The sequence below is a fragment of the Fistularia commersonii genome, chromosome 21 (genome assembly GCF_037954325.1).
Source record: "Fistularia commersonii isolate RoL2024-O1a breed Wild chromosome 21, RoL_Fcom_v1.0, whole genome shotgun sequence".
Taxonomy (NCBI): Eukaryota; Metazoa; Chordata; class Actinopteri; order Syngnathiformes; family Fistulariidae; genus Fistularia; species Fistularia commersonii.
In genome coordinates, this window is record NC_141304.1 from 10,017,005 (window position 1) to 10,044,559 (window position 27,555).

Here is a 27,555-nt window from a genome sequence, read left to right on the forward strand (position 1 = left end):
CCATCGTCCAGTATTTGGTTCTGTTTTTCTGGTGTTTATTATTGACAGATACACCCTTTAAAGTTTACAAAGATTTTGGCGATGTTGAAGACAACCGTCAATTTGGGTTTTCAGTAGTATTCTAATATGCTTGGATGATCAAGTATCAGCACTTGATTATTCAGCAGTGGATGGGCCTTTTGACTCTAACCCATTACATTAACTAAAAACAGAGCAAACATTTGACTCGGAACCAAATTTTTCAAAATCAGCATTCAAGTTTTCATCGAAAAGGCAAAAAAAAAAGTTTTTTAAGCTTTTTTATTTTGGTGTTAATTTTGCTGGCAATTGTCCCTGCTTATGTTCACTATGTAAACCTGCAATTAGTCACCTGGGGAAATGGGTCAAATCTCCAATGAATACCCCACCGCTCAGTTAAGACTGCTCAAATAATCCTGTCAGACAAGCCACAAGGAACAAAACGTATTGTTTTCATTAATGCTTTACTGTTTTTAAATGCTAAAACTTAATATTTTTCAAACCCACTGGAAGAAGTAAGTTCCCATGAAATCGGTATGGTTGCAAGAAAACAAATGTTTCAAATGTTGACTAATTTCTTGTCATTTTGGGGCCTGGAGGACCTGACGGGACCAACTTTATCCTTATTGAAGCTACAATGTGTAACTCACATATGTGAACATGTGTTTGTGGCTTAATGCATGCGCTTACTCATGCATGCCGGTGTGTGTGAGAGTGAGTGTGTTATTGATTGTCGCAGATGTTCCACGCGGCCTCCATGCCACAGATGGCCAGTCAAGTTGTCTTCTCTTGCTCTTATGTCGTCTTGGCATATCATTAGACATGCAGGGGCTTGTACACGGCGTGTGTGTGTGGGTTTCTTGTATTTGTGTCGGTGTGTGTGTGTGTATAAGACTCCTATGGCTACTGCTGACCAGCTGCTACCAGAAGCTATTATGTGAGCAGATGCCAGAACTGACTATTTCAGGAAGTGTTTGCATAGAAGTTTGGATAGTATTCTCATTATGGTGGTGAAATTTAATTAAAAACTTTCAACAAGTGAGTTAAGTCTGCACTTACTGTGCTTGCATTGTACCCCTTCTTTGTGATGTGTGTTATCTGTATGTTTGGGGTGGGGGTGGGGGGTTGGGCCAAGGAGGCTTAAAAGGCTAAATGAATAAATGACCCGTGCCTCTGCTTGGCCCTTGTGGCCCCCGCCAACTCATTAACTGTAGGAAAAACGACCACACCTCCTGTTGTTGAAGACAAAGCCGCTAGGTTGCTAGTGTGTTTTGTGTGTTTGCGCGTGCCTGGGGGGTCCAACGCAGCAGGTTTTTTGCAGGCCAGGCGTGAGGACTGTCAGACAATGGGCTCCGTGCGCGACAATGTCTACATGACCATCATATAAGTGTTTTAGCCCGTTGACAACGTACACGCACGCACTAGGACAATCTAGATGCCATGTCCTGCTGTCCGTGTCTAGTCACTATGCTGAGTTGCCCCTCTGCCACCTCCCAATTAAAGTGTCAAAACCGTTTCTTGACTGTCATTTTTTTTTTCCTTTGGGTTCTATGTCTACAATCAGACACCAGCCCCATGGTTTTTTCAAGGTGAATTAAACATTCTGTCTGTAGTTAAACTGTGATAAACCCTAATGCAATAGACATTTTGTTCAAATGATATCTTAAATATCAAAATCTTAAATATGTCTCACTCCATGGCCTCTTTGTACCCCCTGATGACAAAACATTCAATGCAAAATAAGAAAAAACTGAGATGCCAGTTTGCAAAAGACTGATCTGGCCTCTGTGTTTAGTGAACACAAATGCCAAACATATCAGTTATGGCTGAGTGAACAGAGCTACAGACAACCATGGAAGATCACAATTCACTATGCGTCCAGGTGATACGGCGCACATTGATGTGAAAACTCCTGTTTTAATTCTGCAGAACATTTGGAAAACATTTGACTTGAGTCAAAATTCAGTTTCCTGTGCTGAGCAGCTTGGAGCGGCACCTGGTATGGTCTCTGCTTCTGGAGCCCATCAGCTTCAAGGTTGGACGTGTTGTGTGGTCAGATATGGCCTTCCTTCTATTTGACTTACTGTTGGGTTTTCATCATCTAAAACCAGCCCAGTCATTTTCCACTGGCATCACTGGGACATTCTAGCCTAGAGAACTGTCACTTACTGAATATTCTCTCCCTTCTTTACCGTTCTCTGTAAACCCTAGAGACGGTTGTGTGCTAAAATCCCAGTGGATAAGCAGTTTCTGGCATATTCAGACTATTTCGCCTGCCTTGTTCAAAGTGACCTCAATCACCTTCCTTCTCCATTATTATGCTCTGAACTTTTGCAGGTCATCTTGACCATGTAAACCGGCAAAATGTACAACGCGTGATTGGGAAAATTAACCATTTGTGTTAATGGGCAGTTGAAGAGGTGTATCTGACAAAGTGTCAGATGAGTGTGTACGGCATTCTTATCTGTGCCAAGCTGTGAAATAAATGCTATTAATATTTTAGCTAACACCACTGAAGTCAGAGCATGGAAATAAACAAAACCAATTTCAGCTCTATCTGTTCTTTCTTGTTCTCCTCAATATTCATTACTAACAAAAGAAGCCTTCGTGCATCACCTTTTTATCAGTATTGGCATTCTGGCAGATTTTACATATGAAGTAGCTATTTATTTATTTATTTAATTAATTAATTAATTAATTTATTAGTTTCCCAACCTATATTCTTTGACTTCTTACCAACATGAATAACACTAAGTGATTTCTACCAGGTTTCTGGTATTTCCACAGCCAAAAATCAGATCATTTGAAATGATCTGTTTGGAGATTTTTTAGGAGATAGACTCCTATTGACCAAAACACGTCAGCCATGTATATTTATCAGTACTCTGCAACATTAAAAATAATTGTGAATATTCTGTTCAGCTGCACTGAAAAGGATATTAACAAGTCTCGTGTTATTTTACACACTGTGCAACAATATCAGCAGGCTGCATCAGTCCAGCTAAAATACTGTATGAATGAAATCGATTTCATTTAACATTTCAATTAAAATGCTTATCTTATTTTGAACTGTTATGTTCAGTTTGAGCCAGAGCCTGAGATTAAATGTGTGTTGTGTCTAGAGCTGGGGATAAGCAGATAGTCAGCATCAATGTCACCATGGCAACGGCTGGTCAATTACCGGTGTGTCTCCTGTTTATTGTGAGTGTCTGTCGGCGACAGCTGCTCCCTCCCTCTCACTCTCTCCCCCTCTTTTACGGTTTCCCATCCGATACATAGACAACGAAAGGAGGGATGAATATGTATTTACCAGATCTCTAAACCCCCATCCTTTTTTTTTTTCCCCAATGTAAACACTTCCGGTAAATTACAGTGACATTGGGCACATCCATATGTGAGTAATACGAAAGCTGAGCAAGTGCTGTCCTCCCAGCAAAGGAGACTTGAATCAACGCAACACATTCACTTGGCAGATCATGCGGCACAAAAGGCTATGGAGGCCATGTGGAACTAAAGCAGTTCATGGACATACAACTGAAAATCTTAATGCATGCATACATAGTTTCAAAGCATTTTATACAGCAAAGTGAGTCAAAGCAGCCTATACGGTTTCTAGCACCAGCTAAAGTCACTGATTCATCCAGCGACTCTGATAAGTTTTAGATCTTGGATGATTAATTGTCAATAATATTGTGTTATGACGCTGATTTCTTTAAGCGCTGGTAAAAGTGATTGGCACTATCATCCCTGTAGCCACAGCCTGAATTAAGCGCAGCCTGAATCAGCTGTTCGAGTGTTCAATTGTGTCCCGAAACAAGCCCGACAACAAAGGAACACATCCTCTGTGAGCCCGGCGATATTTTTGGAAATGGGCGAAAGCACATTTCATTAATGACTTAGGACCTCCGTCTACATAGCGTAGCTCTCAGCCAGAGAAGTCGCAAAAGGCTTTGGAGGGTTGGGATAAAACCCCAAAGGAGGCTGCCCTCAGATTGAACTGCGTTTCATATCCTCCACGGAAACAGAGATTTACTGAGGGATTTACCGAAATTTGAGTTGTATTTTGTGCCCAGGACTCTGTATCATTTTTTTAGTAGTGTTAGAAAAAATGTGATCAGTGTGTTTATTTGTGCTTTCAGTTACATTTCAGTGGTAATAAAGGAGATCTAATTGGGCTACAGTTTGAGAGTTGAATTGGCATTGGCCAGGGAAACTCCAATTGGCACATCACTAATATAAACACACAGCTAATGTTGATAAGGTACAAACCAGATTCAAATTGGCAATTTTAACCAAATGAAAATACAGTTCTGAATCATTAAGTGTGATCTCGTCCTTTATTTTTTTTTTATAATCATCGCTATGGCAATATTGATTCTAGCAGTGTTTAGCTGTGCATGTTGTAGCATCAGAAAGTTTGGGCACTTGACCCAGCAGATGCACCGTGATCATTCTATCCTGACATTTTTTTTTCCAAAGGAGCTATGGATTGCATCTGAAATTATTCAAACTGAAATTTGCACCTCAAAGCTGAAAAAGAAACACTGTTTGACACAAAAATTGAAGAAATGTCATCCAGTGGCACTTTTATTTCCCAATAAATGGTTCTCAGAGTGATTGGCACATTTGGCAATCATAAACAAGTACTTAGGTTTTAGTGCTTTTAGGTTAATGCTTCTCACTGGGTTTTTGGTAACAGGAACTTCATCTTCCCATAACCCCCATAATATTCATCCTCAAACCACTGAACGTCTTGGCCTTTCCCTTCTTCCTCATGTCAGGAAGACGGACACACTGCTACTTGTAGGTCGAGTTTGAAATTTGAGAGTTATGCTCAGTCGACTGCTCTTTTAGTTGTAGCCTACAGCCTGGAGGGATTTTCCTTCCAAATATAGAAATTGGCCGGGAGTTCTTTAATGGAATTAGGTTGATCATCAGGTTGGGTTGGCAAGTAGCACACCGGTGTGTGTGTGTGCGTGTGTGTGTGTGTGTGCGTGCGTGCGCGCGCGCTTATTTTTACCTGCCTCCTGGAGGTAGGTGGTGACTAGCTCCATCTGCAACTTCCAGCTGAGATGTCAGTGGCATTCAGTTCCAGAACCACAGCATGTCCTGTATTCAGAGCTTCACCAAAAGTACATGAATACCCAAAGGTCAGTGGTCTGAAACTGACCAAGATGTCCGTGCAGCTGTCGCTGGAGGTCACATTGTCATGTGACCTCTACATATTGGCAAAACATGTTCACTTATATCGAAACACTTTTTGACTGGTATATGAGCTCTGTGCTTTACGCCGGGATCCGATTGTCAGAACTTCCGTATTATTCATGCTGCGTGCCATTTTTCTTTATTCTGCAACAAAGACTATTAGGTCCTTTTCCTTTTCTCCCTGTAAAATGTGAATACAGAAACATTAATTTATAATATAAGAATGATCATTGTATAATGCCCCAAGTTTCGTCAAGCTAATATGGATGTAATGATGCTGTTATACAAAATATAATTGTGACATGCTTTTGGCTATTTCATTATATAATTGCTCATCTGAAATCATTTTGAGTCGCATTGAAATACAACTGCAATGTCTTTTCAAGCATTAAAACTTGCTATTAAAGGGGATTTAGAGCACAAGGGACGATTACACATTGCACTCACTCATGCTCACGTACACACACGCACACACATACAGAGCAATTTGGCTCCAATCCTAAACTCCATGTTTCTTCTAATGAAGCAGCTCGCTGGCCGCCTGGTTAGAGGGAACAAACAGCAGAGGGCTGTGGGAAGGAGGGGATGCTCTGCGCTCCGCCGCACTTCCAGGAAACTGCACTGCATGGGGTTATAGATCCCGTGGAAAAGTACTTTGTTAATCAATAGTTGTGTTTCTTTGAATTTATCCAACAAAATGTATGTTTTTATCTGTAAATACCAAATGCTGGTCAACTGCCATTTCCATCTTTAATGTCATGCCCTTGTTCTCCTGCCCCTCTTTCAAATTAATTTTGAAAGAGCTTAATTAGTGAGGTACTAGATACTGTGTGTGTGTGTGTGTGTGTATGTCTGTGTTTGTGAGGAGTACTGTTGCGGGTACAACGTACATTTCTATCTAAAATTAAACTTAAACTTACTATTTGGTTCATAGATATTGCATGAAATGGTAACTTAGGACTTTAAACTGGAGGTCAGTCACTATTTCCCGGTAAGAGTGTAAAGGGTTATTTCTTGATGTTTGCATTTTGTCACATGAAACCGACAGATCATTTCAAATCATTCAGCTGCCTAATTCTATTTTCAAAACTGCTGCATGCAAGAAATATCAACAATTTCAAACTCTAATGCATTGAAATAATAATTGTTGTTTACAACATGTGACACCCCCCCCCCACATCATTCCCCCTCCCCGATTGAAATGATTGTTTCTTGTGTGTGTCAGCAGTCAAGGGCAGGGATACACACAGTACAATTGTTGTTGTTGATGATAATCCTCCAAATTCCATCCAGGGGACAAAGACTCATTGACAAGAGCCCACGTACTGTATCAGACATGCGTGTGTGCTCACACACACATACACAAGCACACAATTCTGTGTGTGTGTGCTTATTTCATTTAAGAATAACAAATAAACAGTAGCATTTGTGCACTAACACATTTTAATATATTTTTCTGTGTACACATGCTAGGGTTTACATTTCTTACATTTAATACACATTGTGTGTGTGACATTTAATCCCTTGATTTTGTTTTCATTTATGCAGGTGGAGGACAAGTACTCGCACACATACGTGCATGCACAACGACAACCACGCACACAGCCTCTGCAAATCCCCCAAACACAAAGTCTTTATGGTCTTGTTACTATTTAGTGATTTAAATGAATTGTTTGCCCCTCTGAGCACTCCTTTCCGCAGAGTCCTACAGTAGTGTCTTGAAATGAGTTAGTGCGAGCATGTTTTGTATTTTGAAAACATCTGGTCAAAACAAATAAAAAATCTCATTGTGCCAAGGGTATGAACTTGTTCCAATAATGTGTGTGTGTGTGTGTGTGTGTGTGTGTGTGTGTGTGTGTGTGTGTGTGTGTGTGTGTGTGTGTGTGTGTGTGTGTGTGTGCGTGTGTGCGTGTGTGCGTGCGTGCGTGCGTGCGTGCGTGCGTGCGTGCGTGCGTGCGTGCGTGCGTGCGTGCGTGCGTGCGTGCGCGCGTGCGCGCGTGCGTGCGCGGTCATCAGCAGGGGTTATTAGCCTGAGCCCCCTCGGCATAATTTGTCAAACACTGACGCTGTCCTCATTTCTACTGTCGTGTCTGCCATCTCTGTTTCTTTCAGTTTCAAACTCACCAATCAGTGTTTTCATAATCTGAATAATTTGTTGTAGTCAGCCATCGTCACCAAACTCGCACATCTATTCATTTGCATTGCAATATAGGTTCTGCTTTTACTGAGCTATAATCATTTTGCCTGCCAGAAGCAAAATAAGAAGTGTGATGTCATTGCATTTAGTGTAATGACACCACTGATGTGAGAAATTTATTTATATAGAACCTCCGAATACTGGCACAAGTCCACTGCAGCTACTTCCTATAGTGGTCTGTCTTATGCTGTGAACAGGTGCAATGCTTGTAGGGTCAAGAGTGAAATCCATATTGTATATACACAGCAGACAAGTGAAACACACTTTTTTTTCTGCAAATCTTCCTTTTTTATGCATTTTGTCTTTTTTTTTTAGAATCAGGTCAGAGGTAGAGAATGAAAAGTTCAACAAAAGTAGTTGCTAAATCTCATTTTATATCCAGCTTGTGTTGTATTATTCTTTTCCTCATTTAGATAAGAAAAAAATCCTTCAGTTTAACATTTAAGACTTGCGGTTATCATTTTTTATGAAAAAGATGAGGAAAATATGTATTTTGTATACTGACCTTTATTTGCTTAGATTTGGTTAAATGCTAAATGGGGGAGATTCACAATCTAATTGTAGCTGCTCAGAGCACAACTGATTTAAAGGTTCCTGCTGTGTGTTTTGTGCTCATGGTGTTTAAATGCTCTTGTCTTTGTGTTTTTTGTATGGGGTCAACTGACTGGGGTCCATCTGGGCACGAGTCGATGTTTTCTTTGCTTTTGTTTGTACAGTCCGTGTGTGTGTGTGTGTGTGTGTGTGTGTGTGTGTGTGTGTGTGTGTGTTTGTGTCTTGCCGGACGTCTTAAAGAAGAGCTGAAGGGGGGACAAGGTTATTCTTTTGTTGTCAGGGCATATGTTTTAATGATATGCAAGGGTCATTTGCATGTCACAGCTAAAGGCAGCAGGTTGGGGGTTATTGACTGTTATGGGAGGAAGTGTGGCTGGAGATGGAGGGGAGGCTGAGGTCAGCTGGGTGGTGCTTGGAAACATGCAAGTGCAGGCACACACACACACATACTATTGAGAAACACGGATATATAAAAACAGATTGTGTTTCTGGTACTTTAATTCCCCCTCAGACACCTTTGAAACGTCAAGTCCCCGTACATCCCCCTCCTCAATTGACCCTGATCAGAGGTCAAATGTCCTGTCAGAGGTCAAGAATTGTTAATTGTTATGCACATATGCACAGAGATATGAGTGAAACAAAAAGGGGTCGGCTGGAGTGAGTTCAGAAAGAGTGCATAAAACAAACTGACCCGTTATCAAGATGAGCTTGGAGTCAAATTGGGTTAAATCTGATGTGCTAATAGTTAAATGTGTTTCCAAATCTTCCATGGCAGGTATTTTTTGGGAAACTGACAGAGAGATAGAGCAGGGATCCCCGACCAGATATATTGTTTCATATTAACCTGTGCTTTGTGCCATGTATAAATTTACATTGTTATTGCAAATTTAATAAGACTCTATTCATATAACACCCTAGTTCAGATGTAGTTATGTTGATTTAAAAAAATTAAAATAAAAATATAAAAAAAAAGAGCAGAAGAAATTGTCAAATAAACCAACCTGTTTGCAGACCCACTACAATAGCTCTCTGCTGGACCTCTGCTTCACGGTAACCAGTTCAGTGCTCAGCTCCTTACACACATTACAGTGAAGACATAACAACACAATGGGATCACTCAGGGCAGATAATAATGAATAAATGTTTGTGCAAGACTGCTTGTCAGTTTGTTGGTGTTCCGTTATCTAATAGAATTAATTCAACATAATTTCCCTATAACAGAGCTCGTGGAGTTGTTCTTAAAAAACTTTTCTAGATGGTATGGTAAAGCCTTGCTGTCAGCATGTGGAAAATAAGGAAAATATTAAAGCAGTGGTGTCTCTGATATATATTTTTCATGACTGAATTGAGGAGTGAGATGATAGACTATGATGAAGTGCACAGGGTTGCAATGTTGGCATAGGGTTATCTGACTGTCAAAACGCAGCAGATGTAGCCGCGGGCCTGATCATGGAAAACACATTATTATTATTATTATCATCATAGAGACAGCAGATACTTGTGTGTCTTGCAGCGTTAACAAACATAACTGGATAGTGTGTGTGTGCCGCAGTGATGGGTTAGAGCATCATAGATAATGTATTTATCAATGACTTGCATATGCCCCCCTCAGTAGCTAGCTGATGGCATTGCTCCTTTTTTTTCTTAATCCTGGGAGCTGCTTTATTGACCAGGCAGCATGCTGATGTCCAACTAGGCCACAATATCTGATTTTCTGCTGCAGAGGGTTGTCTGGTGACATAGCCATTGTCCAAGGAGCTGCATGTTTGCAGTTATTTGACTGCGGGGGAAAAAAAAATGCTTAAACGCCACAAAACTCACAAGTGAGCACAAAATCTTCAACCTGGGCGTGCAAAAGTGGGGCAGAGCGATCACTTCAGGCAAGCAGGCGCAGATAACCATTTTCTCTATGTTCCTTTTTTCTGAATGTCACCAGAGGGAGGATGCAGGGTTTCCTGAAGGGCTACAACTTGCTCAATTGAAGCATTGACCTATCGTGCCATTTCATCGATGCCTTAATATTCATAACATGCTGTGTAAAGTATTATTTTGATTCTTTGTATTTTCACCTATACACACACACACTTATTTACTGACTGGCCTTCCTTGCAGCCACGTCACATCCATGAGAAATCTCAGATAGCCTGAGGCAGAGGGGGTGTATCGTCTCCTGCACTACATACATGGACAGCCGTGTGTGTGTGTATGTGTGTACACACTGCCTTCATGCATGATCAGATGTGTCTTCTCCGTGACCTGTGTGTTTTGCGTGTGAATATGGTCATGCATGGCTGACGTGCTTTTATGGGTTACATGTTAATGTGAGAACGGTGTTACATGAGCACATATTTTATTTCACCAGACGGTAAATTCTTTCGCAAATCTTTTTGCTTAATGTCAGGAAAACTTCAAATGACCGTAACTTTTGAGTTGAAGATCAAAGTGTATATGGGCATTAACTACATTGTGAAATCAGATTTTTTTTTATACAATAGCAAGTTGCATGCCTGAGACCCCCTTTTTTATTTTTCCAGAAATAATAGATGCTCGTAGATCTGTCAAATAACAACATAGAGCTGTAATTCATAACAACTCGCTTTGCGTCTTATGATGTCTGCCTGCAATTGCTTATATACAGGAAAGAAGAAACAATTGAGCATTCTCATGTGATTTTAATCTTAGGAGATCATGAAGGAAGTGCTGGGTTTTAGTTAAATATTGCATTCATGCAGTATGGATTCTGATTTAGAGGCGGGAGAATATAACCAATAATTCCACCACGGTGAAACATGGAATGCTTCCATTCCCATAATGTGACAAAGCCGACACCATGCATTGTGGGGGAAAAAAAAGCTTTTTTTTTTTTTCCTGTTATCTAGAGTGCCTTAAAACTGGCAATTTTACAGATGGTTTGTGTAATATCTGTGTGGTATTCTATTATTCATCTGTAATATATATCAGTAATTGAAATCTAATTTTACTAGCTGAACAATGGAATCTCATGCTCCTGCTAACAGCATGAAGCATTGGTGTCTCCTCTCAGCCTGGTTTGTCTCTCATTTCTGCACACTGTTCTTCCTTTTCTTTTTGAAAAACTGTTATGAACACACAGTCTGTATTTACAGAAAAGGCTGAGATGTGTTTTATCATGTGAGCATGTTGCCATATTGTGTGTAGCATTGTATACCTGCAAAAAATACTTTCAAACAAATGAGTAGAAGAACAAATAAACAAAAGTTTGTCAAATAAAAAAATATGGCAATATTTTCACTTGGTAAAACAATAAAGCAATTGTTAATTAGAATTGTCTTACATTTGAATTTTGTAATAAACTATGACCTGATAGACTATTTGAAGTTTTTCTTCATCGATAATGCATGATTGATAAAGATAAATTATTACTGACTAATACTGACTATTGAGGATGTGCTCACAGGCTTTACCTAATCATTGGTCCCCTTTTTCTTTAAAAAAAATCTTTTGATATTTCAAGCAATTTGAGTTTGTTGCTCCCATTTTCTACTCAAAATTGATTGGTCCCTTTTAATTACATTATAACATTATACACACACACTAATATATATATAGATATGTGTGTGTGTGTGTGTGTATATATAAATACATGTATGTGTATATATCTATAATTTTTTTTTTTTTTTTTACCTCCATCTTGACGGTTGTGCATAGCGTGTGAATTTGTGCGCAGGCAGCATGTGTGTGCATCTGAGGCTCATTAATAATGTATGAGGTGGGAGGGCTGAAGCAGAGGGGGCGTTGACAGATGGAGAATCAGAGAGAGAGAGAGAGAGAGGGAGAGAGAGTGAGAAAGAGAGCGCGGACTGAGAGACAGCAGAGCTCAGAGAATGGCAGGCAGAGAGAGAGCAGAGAGAGAATAAGGAAGGAAAACCAGAGTGAATAAAAGAGATGGGCTGCCAGTCGTGTTCTTCCACATGGTTGTACTTCAGCTCTGTGTGTTTGTGACTGGCAGTCACTCCGTCTTTGTGCTGCCCCATGATGACTCTTGGACTCTGAAGGACTGATGGGATGGACATTCAACACACTCAGCTGGTGCTGCTGATGACCTGGAGGCAAAGGCTGCATTGAAAGAGGTAGTAGCAGTACACGTCGGTGTCCGTCTTCAGGTTAGTGTAGCCAAAGTCACATTTGTTGGGATTGAACAGTGAGAAGCAATTGCTTTGTTCATTTAAGCTGCGATGAAACTGCACTTGACATTCACCTGGGTTTTGTCCATTTCTTTTGCTCTCTCCTCTGATTTGTCACTTAATTTTGAATGAATTTAGAAAGAGATAATAGGAAAAGTAGTTCTGCATCTCTTCAGTGACTCCCCGACTTACGTAGGCGGGCAGGTGGATCACAATAGTTGATGTGGTGATGTATATGTGTGTGTGCTTTAGCTTGCAGTTTCAACTATTAATCTTCTTGCCTCATGTGGCAGATGCTTAATTTGATTTATTTGCTATAGTCTTTGTTTGAACTTGCTTATTTGCTTTTTCTTAGACCACAGAGACTGCTAGAGTTAAGAATCTCTCACACACACATAAAGACACTATCATGCATGTATGTGCACTGAGTGATTGATGGTCTTGTCACATCGTTATAACTGACCCTCTTTTTTCAGTGGTCGAATGTTACTCATATTTTATCTTCTTCTGTTCTGACATTAAAAAAAAGAAAACATTTTAGATATGATTCTGCTGGTCATTGACTCGTCAATTAACCAGTGGGCGACAGCAATTGTTCTATACCATTAGATATTTGGCCCTGGTGATTTTGTGCCACTAAAAAGTCGCACTGGTCAGTATTAGGGATCTTAAGGTCAAATATTGATGTAAGATAAATGTGTGACAGGTGATTTTCGGACTGCCAGTGCATTTCTATAAAACAATATTGCTCTTCCATTCTGTTGTCTGTAATTCTGGGCAATGTTTATTGCGTGGGAGATCATTGTGTGAGACACATTGGAGACTTATAGTTCCTCTAGTAGTAGCTGAGAATTTTAGATGTTGTAGTCATTGATTTGGCTCAATGCAGGAAATTGTACCCTTCATGTAATTAAATCTTGAGCTCTTATTTATTCTGGAGTCAATGAATTACAGTGGTGCCAGAATAAAATCTTAACCATTGAGTTTAGTCCTTGTGCAAATGAGCAGCAGTAACAAAGTTGAATCGGCACATTAAGGGGTATTTGGTGAGCCAAAGTGTTGACATAATTAACTAATACATGCCATATTAGGTGGGGGCTTTTCCAAATCTCATGCATTGATGGCCCAGCAATCCTTGTTCAAAATAATGGGTGTGCAGTTTCACTCATTTTTCCATCGTAGTGTCATATAGATCACAGCATGAATGACGACGAACAAGCAAATCAGCGTTTTCTGCAGAGACTTATCAGTTCCCTTGACAACCCCAGTTATTATTGAGTAGTTTTCGATGACAGTTCTTCACCTGATAATTCAGACAATATTAACTTATTCACTCACTGGGATTCACACTGATGCCAACTCAGCCTATCCACCTGACTTCTTGAGAAACTGTTACATCCTGGAGCTGCTTTGGTGGTTTTTGCCCATAACTTGTACACTTTAAACCAAATATGCTATGGAAGACTATCCTTTTCTTCCATGCGATGGTAATGGATGACTGCAGCATTAAATTTGGCAATGTGTGGTCTGGCCAAGCGAAACGGGTATATCATGGAGGAGCGAGCTTCTGTCCTGCAGCAAAACAGACAGCGGACACCTGCCCTCTGTCACACTTGAACATCAGCTCCTCCTGCACCTTGTTGGCTGAATGCACCTGCTCACTGAGCTGTCAGCTGTTTGTACTTCCGATTTCAAAGCAGTAAAACACAGCAGCTGTCCTGGAAATGCTGTCCAATCTACCATCCATTGGAACCGAAAAGAAAGGCTCTGCTGCCCTTTTCCTGCACGCTTGCTGCTCTGTGGCTGCTCATGAGGCTCGGGAGTTTCTGAGAGCTCTTGCAATTTTGCGACAGTTCTCAAAATGAAGGTCATAGGGCTTGTAAACATAATTCCAGATTGAGGCTATCAATTTGGTGAATGAGCCCAGGCCTATAATGAAGTGGAGCCATTGTTCAGAATCAATGCTTCGCTTTTGGCATGTTTCACTGATCCAGAGAGGTGACACAGTTTTATAAAGGACGACTCAAAGCTTGTCTTTTTTTTTTTTTTTTAACCTTAATGGTGTGGACACTAGGACACCAGCATAGATATTATCAGTGTCCTAAGGCCTCAAAAATATCTGTCTATATATGTCTCTGTAGGCAAGTAAGAATCTGCAAAGATCACCTTGGATCTGAAGTTGAATGCCAGTCTTGTATTGATTACAATTCATGGTTGAATTGGTGTGAAATTTTGAATTGCAGTGTTTCCCAAAAGAGAAAAAAAAGCTTTTTTGACATCTGCTGTTGAGAATGATGTATAATCCTTTTTTGTTCCAAAAATGGCTTTAAATATCGACAAGAGTTTGGAGGAGTTGATCAAACTCTTATTACAGTCTGTTCAACAGATTGTGGCAAAAGTACAGTATCAGCAGTTTAAAAAAAACATACAGAGTGAGAAGAAGATGGGTGTGTGTGTGTGTGTGGGTGCGCGCGCGCTCGGACACCTATGGAGACCCGGCTGACTGTGATAATCCAAACTTGCCGTGCGTATGTAGGAGGATTTAAAAACATTCATACACGTTCACAAGACTGTCACATGTTTATTCATGTGTGAATGATTGTGTTTGTGTGTGTGTGTGTGTGTGTGTGTGTGTGTGTGTGTCTATTTGACATATACAGGTGGGTGGATGATCACAATTTCAAGTGCTTTTCAATGTGCAGCTGTGTGTGCATGCGTGTGCTCACGCGCTTATGGTGATGGAAGCGTCTGTTTGTTATAGGATGTAGGAGAGTGGCCAGTCTGTGGGTGTACCAGAAAACCCAGACACACACACACACGCACCATTCTTTGTTCTATAGCTTTATGATCAGGGGTTAATGCATCCAGAGTATAGAAAGAGAGCGAGAGAGAGCGAGAGAGAGAGACTGTAATGGACAGTGATGGGGTTTTCATTGCAAATTTTTGTTAGAGGGATCTCATGACCCTCCCCCTCTGCTCTCTCTCTATTTCCTACCCCCTCCTCTGAATGGCTATGAGGAAAAGATCAGAACAATTTGTCACTGTGATCTACCCACGATACACAGCTTGTTCTGGAGAGAACAATGCTGAGGGCTGAGGGGGATTCAACTGCCAGGCTAGTTGTTGCCTTTAGGAAGAACAGATGTGAAGTTTGATGTCATGTGGAAAATTTTTGACACCCTGGCATAGTCCAAATGTTTTAATGCCGAAACATTTAACCTCAAACAAAATCAGACGGGTGTACAGTTACCATGCCCTCTACTGATGCTCATGTAGAATAGATGATTGAAGATGATTGTATATTTCTGAATTTGTATTTTGACCTATATTAATGTTTTTATTAGAGAACAGTAACTCCTCCAATTATTTTTAATATATGCATGGGGATTAGATGGATCAACATAAAAATGGTCACTTAATCAGGTTGTAAAATGAAACTGTCTAAACATAAAAATGACAAAGCATCACAGGGCATGAGAATTAACTTGACATCACAAAATCAATTTGGTGAAACAAATGAGGATCAGGCTCACAGCTAAAACTCATGAAATGACATCACAAGACATTTGAATGAAATGAAGTTAAGTTGTGTGGGTGTTGGGCTGAAGGTCTGTTGGTGTCTGGTTAGATAACATCTTATAACTGAGGACATGGCAATACTATGGTTTAGGCATTAAATTGCTTTACTCTGAGCTCAGAAGCACTTAACAGAACCACAAACAACCACACACAGACAAATAATTTCTTTGTTTTTGTATAGTTGCAAAATAAATCACAAAATGGCTGATATGAAGTGTCAACATTGTGAAGTTAAGGTCAGACCCCCCAAAAAATCACTACACAGAAGAGATTTAAAAGTTTAAAAAAGTAAAGGATTAATGTTGCTGTTCATGCACATGTTTATGCATTACAAGCTTATTAGAATGAACAGTTTTATTCACCTGATCATCCCCTGAGCAATAAATCTTTAGATGTACGGTTAGTGAGATTTGATAAATGGGTCGTATGTGGGCCGTGGTTCTTTCTCATAATGTTAAAAAGTGAAATCTACTCCACAAATCTAAGAAATATTTTGTCAGTTTGGAAGAAATATGATGATCAGAATAACATATTCCCCATTTCTTCTGTGACATATTTATGTAATCATAGAGATTTAGCTCTAGATGACTGCCACCATGCCTAGTTAATCCTTTGGACATTTGTGTGCGTGTGTGTGTCCTGCACATGCGCAGATGTGTGACTCCAGATGACCTTATGAGCCTTCAGTGGAGAGTCTCCTAAGTCCAGTTTCCACGATAAAAAAAACTGTTGTATGACCTGGGTGACCAAGTTCCTGCATAAGCTGTTAGAAATTATTCCTCAAGACACATATTTGACATGAACCAAAAGCTCAGGGGCCTCACAATGAAATGAACTTGACCTCTTCCTTTTTATTTATTTTTTTCAAATTTATGTATCTAATATTTTGAGCGCATGATTTAACCTTCAGTGTGTGTTCTTGTGACAATTGTCCTCCAGGAGACTAAAGCACCCATCCTGGGCAAACATAGGCGTGGGAAATGAGAATTGTGAGAAAAGCAGATTTGTTGAATGTGATGATGTTGGCATTTTTTTTTCTGCATTATCGTACTGCCTCTCTTGCACTGGCTTATTTCTTTTGCCCCTCATGGGGACAGCTGAGGGTGAAATTGAGATGGTGAATATATACATATATATGAAAGACTAAAAATTAAGAGCCAGACATGACTGTGGCCAGGTGGGGATACAGATGCTCTGCCTATGGGCCAGGTACTTGGCCCACATTCCCACACTGCTTCCATCTGTGTGTGAAAGGCTTGGAGATGCAGTCTGCCCCAGGAGGAAAATGGCGGAGACCCTAGACCAGAGGTGGTAACCTACATTAACAACCATACCGTGGTGTCTCAGCCCATTACATCTGTCTGCTGTTTGCGCCTAGATCTCTCTAGGAAGTGTTTTGAATGGAAGGCGTTATAAATGTCTTTTTACGGATTTCATCTCATCAGACATTTACTGTTGCAAGGTTACAAAAAAAAGCCTCTTGGCACTTTTACCTGTCCTCGCTGTCTGATTAGGAATGTGACTCTTACTTGACATCCTGCCAGGCAAGGTTGTTTTTACATAAGGGATTGAAGTGTGAAAGTGAAATGTCTGGCCTCAGGCTGGTGGCAGTGGTGCAAAAAGACATCATTCAGAACCCTTGCCCCCACATATTTACTGTCCCTGTATCAGCTTAGGTAGTATGTTAGTGTATTTCAACAGGTATAAATGCTGTGGAAACAATATGACGTTTTGTTGTTCCATGTTATACCATATTTTTATTTACATATACAAGGCAAATTCCAGAAATGAACACATTAGTGTTAATTCCTGTGAAGGGATGACGACAGGTGATGCGTTATTTGAGAGGGTAGCAATCTGATCAAAGTCTTTCTCTGTTAGTGGTAAAAAGTGAATATAATCTCTGTTTGCTAGAGAGAGTAAAAGCATGGCCTTTAGTAATCTTTGACAGAAAGGAAAGGATGGAATATATATATATATATACACACACACACACACACACACACACACACACGTGTATGTGTGTGTGTACACGTGCGTTACTGCCTGTATCCTATCAGTTTCAGTACCAGTGGTGGTGTGAAGGTCCGAAACAATGCCGTTTGCAAGCCTCATATGATGGATGACGCCGTCAAATGACAGCCAGACCATTCATTTCGCAAAATCACCAATTTAAAGCAGAGGTACAAAGAAACAAAAAAACAAAGAAACAAACAAACAAACCACACACTACACCAAGACATTGGGCAGCTGAAGATAGGTAACTAATGTACCTTGAAAGACAAACATTGTGTCATTTCTTTGACTTGTAATAAACCAGAGGCAGCGGGTTGGGATTGATCACAGTTTAAGGAGCGGTAAGAAAATGCCGGCTGTAAATAATGAAACAGTCTGTCATCTGGTCTTCCACATGAGCCTGGCTGTAAAATGTGTTATAAATCCAGAGGGGCAAATGAGTTACCCTTAGTCTCAAAATGCGATCGGGCTTGAAATCATCCTCATGTATTTTTCCACTTCATGACGCTCCTGATTGGCCAGGACGCCGGGGGCGCAGCTTGCCATTGGCCTGCTGCTCCGCTCACTTGTGAAATGATGTCTTCGATTCAGGAGCCAGTAATGCTGTGCGAGCAGACAGTTTGATCTGCTCTCATTTGAATGTAACCGGATTGCATTAACTTACACATGTGGTTAGTTTTTGATACGTAGTTATGCAGTTGATCCACAGAGAAACATGATGCCCACCTCTGCTGTTGCAAAAAAAATCTTGACGTCAAAAATTAATTTTCTTTCTTTCTTTTTTTTTTTTTTAAAGACCTCATGCATGATAGCAATTCAGATTGACTTCATTGTTTTGAGAAAAAGAGTTTATGGACAGATGTTTCTGTTGGTGAACTGATATTGTGTGTTGTCTAACACTTTTTGTACCAAGGTCCGGTTTTATGCTTGGAAATGAATGGAATGCATGGTTTGGGACCACTGATCTAGACTGCACAACCCTGAGAGAACAATACCTGTTTGTGTGTTTCAGCTTTGGCAATTCTATTTACAATGTAAACTTTCACATAAAAGTCCTGGAAATGCAGTGTTAAACCTGGGCTGTCACATTTCTTAAGACCAGAAGAAACAGGCCTCACACAATTGGAAAGAAATCTCTGGACATGATCCCTTAGGTCAGCTGACTTGTGTTAACCCTCAATATAATTTTCTCACAGCTTGGCTGTGATTTCAATTTTCCAAAAATGTCTTTGTAAAACACAGACACAAACTCCTGCCATCCCCTCTTTTAGGAGGTGTATATTATGTTAAATTTCCCAACTGGTAATTAGATTTGTTAGCAGCTTAGCTAGTCTGCAAATTTCTCCTATGGGGATCAATAAAGTTTATCTTGTTTTGTCAGCCTATGTGCACATGCACACAATTTCTCTTTCATCGACTCAAATGTGGGGAAAAAAATGCTTGCTCTAAACACTTGCTCACTTAAACACTAGTGCGCACACACAGCTGAACACTTTATCACACCTTTTAGCCACTCCACCAGAGCAGTAATCACTGACACACCAACTCACTCACTGACATGTCAGTCATTTTAACACCACAGTCCCCTGGGGAATAGGGGAGGCCTTCCTCACTCAATTCACACATGCACTTCGTTTCTGTCTCATTTTTATACACACACACACACACACACACACAAGCCAACATCAACGGCTGAGACAAAGCATAAATCTGCTTCTACTCTCCCGCACACTGATTATGTTCTTTATTGTGTATACTGGTTGCTGAATATGAACAATATATTTAAAGGTTACAGGTTATAGCTGAGTGGTGTAGAGGACGTGGGGATTGAGAGTATGCGCTAATTTCTTTCTATTCCCTTTTGCACTGTTGATTAAATGTTTACTTAACACTGGTGACTAAAGTTAAAGTTAGTGTTTTCTTCCTCCACAATTGTTCTTAATTACATCTCTTGATATGAAGATAAAGTATCATGTGTTCTTCATCAGATAGGAGTTAAACAAGAAGGGAACGTGAAATGGCACAGGGAGATTAAAGAGCAATTAATAAGAAGTGCAAACTGTTCATCTGTTCATAAAAATATATGGGGCTCTTAGGAACTGTTGGACAGCAGCTGTTTCCGACAGGAAGAGATGGAGGGATGGATGTAATATCATCTAACATAATGAATGAATGGAGAGATGGAGGACAGGGGGGTTTCTGTTCACTGAGTCCCTCTCGCTGGACACACACACACACACACACACACACACACACACACACGCACACACACACACACACACACACACACACACACTCAAGGCACACTTGATAATAGATTTAATGTGATTTTGTACATGAGAGCAGTAGAAAAAAACAGACAGGGGAGGAAAGAGGAACATGACTAAATGAAATTTAGTAATGGTCTAATTACAGATGAGAAATTGGAAAGGACGTGTGTGTGTGTGTGGGTGTGTGTGTGTGTGCGCGCGCGCACATTCTGTTCGGCTTCTGGACAGACCAGCCAATAGCGGTGGCTTTAATCACAGTGGTAACCCCAGGGCAGATGGGCCCATGCTGCCAAATTAGGCCTCGCAGCCACACAGACATACACACACACGTTTTGTACTTCTGTCTTTCTGAGGTCATTTCCTTGCCTTGTGCCCAAACAACATGTTCATATTACCTAACTTTAAGTGTGGAACTGGAAGTCTTTAAGTTTGGACTTCACACATTACGCCCCGAAGCGTATCCACATCTACTGGTGGGTTTTTCACCTTCTAGTAAAAGGGGAAAATCCCGTCCAAGTGTCCCTCGATCAGAACATTAACAATGAACACTGAAGGGGGCAATTCATGGCAACTTACTCTGGAGATTATCTGTGAATAGATACTGAAAGAAAAAGCTAAAACTTAGGTTAAACATTCATTCTTTATTAATAGTTTATCAGTCAGGGTTGCCAGCTACCACTGGTCGAGAGGCATGTTTCATCCTATGTTGTTTGCCAATTTATCACAGGGGCCACATATAGAGACATACAACTATTCTCTCTCTCATTCACACGTCAGAGCAGTTTTCAGGTCTCCATCATGTTTTTGGATTGTGAGAGGAAACCGGAGAACCCGGAGAAAACCCAAACAAACTCAACTCAGAAAGGCTCCCCCTTGGAATCGGACCAGGGGACCTTCTTGCTGCACTTACTGCGCCACCAAACCACGTTTGAGGTCAAACAAGGAGGCAAACAATGATCTTAATGTGCTGACAGATGAGGAGGAGTTGGTTTGCTTCCTTGTGGCGATGGTTTAAGGCCCTTTCCCACTGCAAGAGCAGCAGTTTACATGCACCGAAGAGTTACATCATCCCGCCTTTGTACGGATTTGTTGATATATATAATAATGCAATATATAAAACAAATCTGAATTGATGTCCAGTATCTGTTTTCCATGGACAAAGGATTTTACAAGAACTATATGATACCACTGTTTATATAAAGCAAATGACAAGAACCATTGACAGACACAAGAGAATTTGATGTTGGGGATTTTGGGCATCAAAATCAATTTCAAATTGCATTATGGGTACTTCTGTGGCCTGTCAGCAAAAACAAAATCTAATCCAATGAGAACCCCAGAACGAAAACAAAAGCACAAACCTAAAACTTCACCATAAGAGAACCCTGGAAGCGCTTGATCCGTCCAAATAAAGTCGACCCGCCATGTGAAGTCACAAAGACAAACAAAAAAGAAAGCGAAACCTCAGGAAACTCATTGGGGAGCACCACAGTTACAGTTGAGCTGACCTTTAAGGCAAATAAAAGGTGTTTCCTCTTATGACTTATTCATGGATGTTCTGAAGATGACCTCACGCCTCAGACCTCAGCGGTCCACTGAGGAATCATGCACACGCACGCGACGCATTAATGTATCTGATGTGCAATGTGTGTCATGAGTGTGTCTTAGCCCGTCAAGCTGCTTGGATTTTTCCCTTGGACGGAGCATGAAGTATTAATACCACCCGGATACTTTTGGCACACAGACTTTTTATTCTTCCTGTCATGTTTATGAATGGATCAAAGAAGACTATTTTCCAGATTCTTTGTCATAAATTCTTTATGATTTAAAACCCTTCAAAAACACTCTGGACTTCTGTTTTGTTTGTCAGTCTAAATAAAAATTCAATTATTTTCATGTTCACTTAGAATCCTTGTTACCTCTAATTATTCACATGTATAAACCTCGTGAGTACTAAATAAATTAAAAGATTTTGATTCCAGGTGCCTGCGGACTAATCATCAATACATGATTCCCATACACGGAGCTGCTTCTAAAAATGTCCGAAATGGGAAATTTGGATTAAATATTTAATGTTTTAAATACATTTTACAGATTGAAAATCAGCTTGGCTAATCCATAAAAATCTAAAGCATGGACAAATGAAAATTGAATGCCATGTGGAAGTTTGAATAATCAGCAGACTACTATACTGGCTGTTCTGAGGATACAGAGGTGTGTGTGTGCGCTTGTGTACACACACGCAGTCATCAGTGGCTGAACCCGGTGACCCTGTAAATCACCCCAAAGGTCGAGAAGATGTTGCCTAAAAGGCCTATTTACCATTCTGCATCATCTTCACAGTTTCTGTCCTTGGACAGGGACTGAGCTCATCTCTGTATGTAAGAGATACACCACAGTTGGCTCGCAGGTCCTCACATCCTAAGTGTTTGTGATCTGTGGAAAGGATGGCCTTCAATGAGGTCCAGCAATGTGTCTCGAAACATCAGATTCATCTTTATTCATTTTCACCCTCATTATGTCTTCAGGGAGCCAACAAGGCAGTCTGCATGTTTTCTTACCCTCTCTGGATTTGCTATCAGTCTGTTTTTCAACCTTAATTAGAATATAAAGCAGAGAAGGGCTTCTTTCATTGACAGGGAATGCATTTCTAGACCTTAGATGTCAGACATGAATGCAGGGTGTTGACCAGGATTAGAAATGAAGCCATTTACTGTATGATTGGCAGCAGCATGCTCGCCGAGTCAGCCACAACACACAGACACACAATTTAGGTGGCAACTTTGAAATGATGCCCTCTTGATTTTATTTGCACACAGACACACACACACAGGTATACAGACACATGTGCACATTCTGGTTTGCCCTGATAAGGCACAGAGATCGCACTCTTGTGCTATCCCTTTCAGGCCCTTCTCTCTCCTTTAAGCACACACACACACAGACACACACACACACACACACACACACATATATGCAGAGATGCAATGCTTTGATAATGGCAAGCACACCTTTAGCCTCACACTCCCCCTGGTATCAGTCTCCCCCTCGCCTCCTACTCTTCATCTTCATCCCATCTCAACCCTTCATCATACCCCCACAAATACACACACACACACACGCTTTCATTCCTCCTTCCCCTTGTGGCACTGTTGCTAAGGAGCCCTGGTGACAGGGGAGTTTTTTCATTGGACGAGACAGAATGTGGTGGGGAGAAAGGGATGTTGAAAAAGGAGGGGGTTGTTGAGCACAAAGTGCGATCCAGATGTGCTAATGAGGCGCCGTGGTGACCGACATCACTACGTTGGGGGGTGGATGCAGAGAAGGCAGGAGCATGGATGGGTGAATAGTGCAGAGCAAAACAGAAGAATGATTAGCCGATCAGTGAGAATGGTTGGAAGGAACGGTGGAAAAAAGTAGTGTTGCCTTTGGATGGTAACAAAAGCGAGGAGAAAAAAAAAAAGAGAGGCAGAGATGAGAATAGAGGAGAGATGGAGAGGTTATTTAGGGCCAGATGAGGAGTGTGAGTGGCGGGATGGGCAAGTTAGAGAGAGATGGATGGATGGCTGGAGTGAGAGAGACGTGAGAGACAATGTTTTGGTACAAAGAACCATTACCTATCAACACAAACACATATTTAGCATAATTTCTATTTTGCGAAAAATACATTCATTAGATGTCTGGATATAGGATACATGATCAGTGATTCGTCTTGAAACGAGGTGTGGTCAGACACAATGTCAGTAACTCCTTTGTTTATGCAGAGGGGAGGGTCTCCAGAACTCACCACACAAAGAGCGTAGTTTAAAAATCTGTTCGCTGGAAACCAGGATACAGCAGAGTAAATAAAAATGTAGACAAATTGGAGAACAAAGGGATCATTTCTTGTTAAAGTCAAGAGTCTGATCGTTTTGACCAAAGAGTTAGGAATACGGCATATTGTCACTATTCCTACCTGCTGCTTCCTTCTTTAGATAATGCACAATGTAGGTGCACTTAGGTAAAATCTTTCGCCAACACTGAGGGAGGATCCATCATTCACGACACGCAGCCTGCTATTTCTCAGCGTATTTTCAAAAATTGGGACTTTAATGATCGCAATGAGGTCCTAGTCTCTGTTGGGCCACCCTGCTCCGCATCCCGAACCCTGCTGTCACGGCAACCCACCCTCGTGATTTAAATAAAGCTAGATCATTTATTGTGAGCCCAACTTTTGCAGTGAAATCCCACTGCTCCACAACATGGATTTGTTTCTTCGTCTACGTGGCGTGAGGACCACTACGACTTCACACTTCGTGCAAATACAGAACTTTGTGAGTTTTTTTCTACAAGGCATCTATAGGGGGACTTCTGAATGCCACTGCAGAACTTCCAGAAGAACCAGTGGTCGGTCTAGAGTTGATGGGTATTTGTTTGAGGCTTTTTAGAGTATGAACTCTCTAACAGTTCTGCCTGCAAGCCTGGTTACACAGGTGTCAAGCTGTACATTATAAGATTTACCTCAGTATAGTTTTGATGCTGGATATACGTTGGTTTTTGCTCACATGAGATCTAAACAGATCCAGGACTTGCATATATAAATAAATGATCATCATTGTTTAATGCAATCATTTTGTTGTAAAATAAAATACAATATTTATCAAGTGTTTGTGCAGCTGATGAATTTATTTGGGTGGCTGCCAAAGCCCTGTGGGCGTTGTGGGGTTTTTGACCGTGTGCCTTGAGGGATCAGTAAAAGACCTCTTTGTTTGCCATGAATATATGATGTCATGACTACGACAAGGTGGGGCATATTTAGTGTCACTGGGGTATCAGCGGGAGGTCTTCAATATTTCAGAGAATCAGGATTCTTTGTTAAGTCATGTAGAAACCGAGAGCAGGAATACTGCCCCCTGCAACTGGCAGAGTTTGACAGGAGCAAAAATACTGTAAAGGGACCATTATGCTTTTCATTTTTTTTGTTTTTTCAGACAGACGAAGGTGCTGGCTTTTCATATTGAGCATGATATGGGGAGAATTTCTCATGAATCTTTACCTGTATTTGCCTCTTTCACTTTCAAAAGAAATTTACATTTTGTTCATTTGTTTGAAAACAGTATGTTGCTGTTATTTTACTGATATGCAACCAACTAACAGCTTCCTCGACATGACCCAGCCCCTCTCCATAGGCCAGTATTCACTAGATCTACTTTTTGAAACAATATGATATTTCTATTCAAATCCAACCACAGCATAGAAAAAGGAGAAACACTATCTGTTCAGTATAGTGGTGTGTGTGTGTGTGTGTGTATATTGAGTGTTAGAATGTGGATATGAAGACTTTTGATTGAGGTAGGCTAATGCTCACCGTTGACAACGATTCATTCTGCTAAGCTAATTAGCAGATGATTCTGGATTTTTCCTTGAAAGCAGCACGATTTGAATGAGAAGCAACATAATAATGGTCTTCAGTATTCCCACATGATTCACCCATTTCAACACATGCAGCTTTTAGGATTTTCGCAGTAACAACACATCTGGCATGACCCCCTGTCATGTTTCCAGCTGTTGTCCTACTCTTACTTTTTTTTTTTTTTTCTCCCGATCCTCAAATTCTAATATTCTTGGCTCAGCTGCTTGATGAGGTATCTGTCAAGTTTTAATTTTCTTAAAAGCAGCTGTTCCCTCAAGCAGCGGGAACTTTAAAAAGCTTATTGAATGCATTTGGCGTCGGAGCCAAGCTTGCGTTTTCCCTTTCAATTCCTCACCATCGCATTCTCCCTCTCTTCCCTGCTCTCCAAGTGTTTCATTGTACTTTTGTGCTCATATTTCATCTCTCTCCCTCTTGTTTGTTCTCTCCCAGTCTCCCCCGACTCCCCCCACCCACCCACCTCCACCCCTGTCTTTGTGGACTGATGGGTCGAAACTGACAGGGGGTAACTAACTGATTGGGGTGTATAGCTCCCCTCACCCGCTCCGTCTCTTCCAGTTCCTGGTCAGACAGTTGCAGGCATTGTTTCACAGAACTGGAAGAGGATGAGGATGGCTTGACATGATTGGCTTCTCCCTATATATTACAGTTTCTGTGTGTGTGTGTGTGTGTGCGCGTGTGTGTGTGTGTGTGCCTGCGTGCGCGCATGCACGTTTAATATGTGTAATATGGATTCTCCCCTGCAGACACCTTCGGTGGACATGAAAAAGAAAGTTAAAGAGATCAAGAGAGATTGCTCTTTCAATAACAATATAATAATAAAAAAAGAAATTTGGCGTCTGGATGACAGATATGAAACTGTTTGAATGATGGGGTGTTTGTTCTGTCCCCATCTCATCTCCTTTTGTCCTTGATCAATGATTTTGAAATCACAATACCACTACTCAGTATTGGATAGTCAAATATAAGTACATATGTACGTATAATACATATTTATTTATAAATATTTTTCCAAAAACAACAAAAGGTCAGCATTCTTGTTATTTCCGTCTTTGAGCTGGAGGAACTGTATTCATTACATATTAATATATGTGAAATGTGTAGAAAAGGAGTCTCTTGCTTATAAGCCTAATCATGTTTACATAATTACACACTTTCACATGTGGAGACAGTTCAGTGCGACCTCGCCCTGCATGAAGCGCTTGGGGTCACCGCTGTTCAAGGGCAGTGTGTCTTAAGATGATGAGATGATTCATTAATACACAGGACAATGTTTTACTGATCCTTGTACCAAGGGACAGCAATGGCATTAATCTGAGTCTCAAAAGGAGAAAAAAGAAAGAACTTTTATTTTGTTTTTGTACATCTGAGAAAAAAAAAGATGTTACTTCGTAACATGCTTCATTTCTCCACAGCCTTCCAGAGAATGGACTACAGTGTGATAGATGTCACGCTTGGGGTTTGACTTTGCTCATACTGGGATGAATTTAGTCCAAAGCAAACATCTCTCTCGACTTCAGGTCAAATCTGAATCCCATTTGGCATATTTAATTCCGTATCCCTAATGGTTTTGGTCCCACTAAAGACAACATAATGGATTCCATGTTGTCAATGATTGCAGCATAAACACAAAGACAAGGCCGACGTCAGGAACAAACACTTTCTTAAATGTCTGCATTTGGTGAATACATAAGTGCAACCATGTTGAAATCCCTGAATATTAACAGAACAACAGGTCATTGAATTTATGCTTGTCCTTCTGGATGTGAGGTGAATTCTGCAACTTAATGACCCAAAAACGTGGGTCTGATCCTAATTTTTATTTTTTTGTCTTTTGAATTCCAGATAACAGTTGGTATCATGTTGTTAAGTTTTATTAACATTGGAATTTTTTCACTGTGGGATGATAAAAGGCACATTTTCTTCTATCCTTGACTCAGTCCATTAATCTTGCCAAAATCTAAATCGTAAATAGACATTTTTCATATGCTGTTTAATGTGTGCTACTAGAGGGGTGGGCTGAATGCGACATGCCTTACAGGTATTGACAGGAGTCATGGCAAGTGTGTGTGTGTGTGTGTCTGTGTGTGTGCGTGTGTGTGTGTACGTGCATGGCTACAGATGTTTCTCATCATTTATTAAGAA

The 27,555-nt window shown here is 40.6% G+C and overlaps 1 protein-coding gene across 7 annotated transcripts in view; it reads left to right on the plus strand.

The window, feature by feature from the left end:
• The window catches only part of nfasca (neurofascin homolog (chicken) a), a 118,116-nt gene that overhangs the window by 29,539 nt on the left and 61,022 nt on the right, over positions 1-27,555 (plus strand). For 6 of the 7 annotated variants that reach the window (XM_086168527.1, XM_086168529.1, XM_086168528.1 and 3 more), the window contains exon 1: positions 11,729-12,114. The exons of the other annotated variant lie outside the window; for it this stretch is intronic. The gene's annotated coding sequence lies outside the window, so the exon portion shown is untranslated. Of the gene's footprint in view, positions 1-11,728; positions 12,115-27,555 lie in introns of those variants that run through there. 7 annotated transcript variants of the gene reach the window in all.